This window comes from Solanum tuberosum, unplaced genomic scaffold, assembly GCF_000226075.1.
Source record: "Solanum tuberosum cultivar DM 1-3 516 R44 unplaced genomic scaffold, SolTub_3.0 scf00141, whole genome shotgun sequence".
NCBI lineage: Eukaryota > Viridiplantae > Streptophyta > Magnoliopsida > Solanales > Solanaceae > Solanum > Solanum tuberosum.
The window spans coordinates 1,221,322-1,225,600 of record NW_006239075.1 but is presented as its reverse complement, the minus strand read 5'-3'; positions in this window follow the sequence as shown (position 1 = coordinate 1,225,600).

The window sequence follows — 4,279 nt, the reverse complement described above, 5'->3', positions numbered from 1 at the left end:
TATGAGTTTTGGAGATTTTCTGAAATTTTATCTATCTGTGGAAGAACAACAACCATGGATTACAGATACGCATACTTTCGTGTGGCCACCACATAGGTGAAGAGAACTCTTGAATGAGCAATTATTAATAATCTATTGGATGAGTATTTACTATTTTACACGATAATTAAAAAATCATTAGTAATAGATTGATCGACTTTGTTATTTTGCCGCATGTCATATCAATGAACATAAAAATAAGTTATAAAAAATATTATAGGTTTTGGGTTGTCCAAGTGGATCGATTCGATCTGATTTTATCCAATTCGATTTAATTAATTAATTGATAATTATGTTTTAAAGTATAAGAGAGAACATTTACAAATTGCTCAACCTCTCCTTTAAAGACTTCTAATGAGAGTAATTTTCTAAGCGTGATAAAAAAGAGTGGAGAACGTGAAAAATCAAAATCAAAAAAGACATAGAAAAGAAAAACTATCCTAGAATTTTCACAATTCAATCAACACACTAAGGAGATTCTTAGTTTGTGAATTGTACTACGTTTTCATTGAGAGACGAAGTCGATCTTGTGATTGTTTGAATTTGGAGCGAATCTACAACAAAAGGATTGTCAACAATTTCGGATGCAAGTATTATTAAGGTACACATCATGTTGTTGTTTTGCCATTAAAATTCTTAGATTGGTTTCAGAGCATGGTTGATTGATCCGATTATTTGATTCTTCCATGTGAATTCACTGAGTTGTTTAAAACGATTTTGCGATTGTTTTTTTAAAAAAAAATCGGTGAATGGAATAATTTGGGAGAAGTTAGGTTTTTTTTTAGCCTTTTGGATATGGATTAATTACATTGTAGTCATGACCTACTCGTTCGTAGCTTTTCGTGCATATATTATAAGAGTAAAATGAATTTAAAACAAGTGAGATGATTTTTTGAAAGTTGGCTGATTTAGGACTTTTTTTCCGGAAAAACTGGTTCTGATTGTTGCGTTTTCGGAGTTGTTAAGTTTAAAATTATGGATTGAAACTTGATTTTTCAAGATCTACTCGTTCATAGTTTTTCGTGGATATATTATATGAGTAAAACAAATTAAAAACGAATGAGATATGATTTTTTGAAGTTTGGGCTGAAAAGTTGAAAAAAAACGTTTTTTATCCTTTTTTTAAGAATTTTTTTTTGAGAAAGTTTTTGTGTCCTTTTAGGATTATTCTTTTGGAAAAGGATTTGGTGTCCTTTTTAGAATGGTTTTTGATAATATATGTATTTATATATTATGTTTTTTCTAAAATTGGTCTTGATAATTCGTTTAGTCCTTAAGTTTCTTAAACAATTTTGTCTTCTACAAATAATAGTGACATATGTTGTCACATTGAGTGGTACAACTATTTTTATTGTTTCATTATTCCTATTTAAGACATGCCTGAATAGGAACAAACACGAATGACTCTAAGTGGGAGTTTTCAAGGTCGAGCAAAGGGACAGAGTAGAAGAGCACGTCATCGTAGGACATGTTTTCGAAGGCTTGAAATTGTATTGATTGGTATTCCAAGGACGACACAAAATCTGTTAAGGAATCAAATTAAAGGGTTATTCGAAACAAATGAGAAAAAGATTTTAAAGAGTTTAAGTTTTTGAAGATGGATCATCTTGACTCTTTAGTAGACTTCCTCAAATCTTTTAACATGAAATTAGAGACTGATGAAAATTTCATTCATGTTGAGGAGAAGGTTACATTCGACGCTTTGTATCATTTCTTACTAGAGTACTGGAAGATTGAACTAATTAAAACTTATTATGACATTGCGCATAATGAACCATTATAGAGGTATATGGTGGATATAGTAGTTAAGTGGATAAAACTTTCCATAGAAGCATAATTTAGTATTGAATATCTAGTTTATTCTTAACAAATTATGTGTTGAACATCTTTGATTATGCTTTAATACGAATAAAAAATTTAAGAGATGTAAGTGCGTCTCCACTTTAATATGAATATTAAAGCATAATCAAAGATGTTCCCTACATAGTTTGTAAAGAATAAACTAATTATTCAAGACTAACTATGCTTCTATGAAAATTTTTACCAATTTAACTCCTATATCCACCATATACCTCCATAATGGTTCATTATGCCCAATATCGTAATAAGTTTTAATCAGTTCAATCTTCCAATACTCTGATAAGGAATGATACAAAATGTCGAATGTAATCCACTTCTCAACATGAATGGAATTTACATCAATCTCATCTAATTTCATGTTAAAAAATTTGAGGAAGTCTAGTAAAGAGTCAAAATAATTCATTTTCAAAGACTTAAACTCTTTAAAATCTTTTTCTCCTTTCATGCGAATAGTTTTTTGATTTCTTAACAGATTGTGTGTTTCCCTTGGAACATCAATCCGTGCAATTTCATGTCCTCAGAAATATGTCCTATGGTACGTGCTCTTCTACTTTGTCTTTTTGCTCGACCTCAAAAATTCTCACTTGAAGTAATTCAAATTTGTGCTTGTTCAGTCATGTCTAAAATAGGAATAAGGAAACAATAAAAATGATTGTACCACTCAATGTGACACTATTATTTGTAGAAGGCAAAATTATTTAAAGAACTTAAGGACTAAACGAATTATCAAGACCAAGTTTTGAAAAAAACATAAATATATAAACACATATACTATCAAAAATCATCCTAAAAGGACACAAATTTCTTTTCCAAAAGAATAATACTAAAAGGACACATAAACTTTCTCCCAAAAATAATCCTTAAAAAGGACAAAAAAATGTTTTTTTAACTTTTCAGCCTAACTTCAAAAAATCATATCTCATTCGTTTTTAATTTGTTTTACTCATATAATATATCCACGAAAAGCTATAACAAGTAGATCTTGAAAAATCAAGTTTCAATCCAATAATTTTAAACTTAACAACTCTAAATACGCAACAAACAGAAGCATTTTTTAAAAAAAAACAATCCAAAATGAGCCAACTTTCAAAATAACATATCTAGCTTGTTTTAAATCCATTTTACTCTTATAATATATTCACGAAAATCTATGAATGAGTAGTTCATGAAAATTAAAGTTTCATGCCAAATTTTGAACATGCAAAACCAAAAACACAGAAAAACGGCAGGAGATTCTCTTAAACAAATAAACCACATAATCACTTTCATTGTAGGACAAGAAATCCTATCTACAATATGAGTCAGTATCATTATAGGATAAGGAATGTAATTAATCCGCATTAAAAGGCTTTAAAATAGGAGCGGCTCAACGTAATCGGAGGCCTAAAGCGAAATTTTAATTAGAGGCCTAAAATCTAAATAAATTTCACATGCATTTATTAAAATTTATTTTTCTTACATTTTTAAATGCAAAGTATTACTTAATACTTTTTATATATATAAATGATTTATTCGATTTTTTTTTCATTATTAGTTTTAAATAAGATTTTATTAATTCAACGTTGAAAAATATTATTTTACTCGGGCAATCATTATATGAATTGTTAACATAGTTCTACAAGTAATAAATTGACAAATTTCAAATAAATATAAGAGTTAGAACCATAGCTTTGATGAAGTTGATAATTTGGTTACCCCACATTTTACTATGGTTGTTGTAATGCTTGAAAATCTAAGAAGAAATGAAAAAAGAATTTACAATTCAATTTGTTCAACACTTTTCGACTATTAGTTGATATTTTTGACAGAATAGTACTCTAACTTATCAACAATTTAAAGAAGAGAGTGTAAAAGGAGTTAAAAAGAAAATAATGTGAGTATAAGTAGAGAGAGTGTAAGAAAATAAAACAATATTTTCTTGATTTCTTCTATTTGAATGGGGTTGAAGAGAATAAAATAATAATTTTAAGTATATACTTTTTATCACAAATAATTAATGTTTTTTCTATAAAAAAAATCAACACATAATTTATTCTTGGTAAAAAATTGAGGCCCCCTAAAAAAATTGGGGGCCTAAGGCCAATGCCTTATTAAAGTATACATAGAGCCGGCCCTGCTTTAAAACAATCCTAACTTCTTCCGAATTTTTCTTTTCACCGATTTTTAAGAAAAATCAGTCACAATTAATTTCTTAATAACAACATAGTGAAATCACATGGAAGCATCAAAAAACGGGATCAATCAATCATGCTCTGATACCAATGAAAGATTTTAATATTATTTTTTTGCCATTAAAATTCTTTCAAATATATAAAGAAGCCATATTAATTGTAGGGGGGGGGGGGGGGGGGGGAAAAAAATTTATTAAAATTTTTCCAAT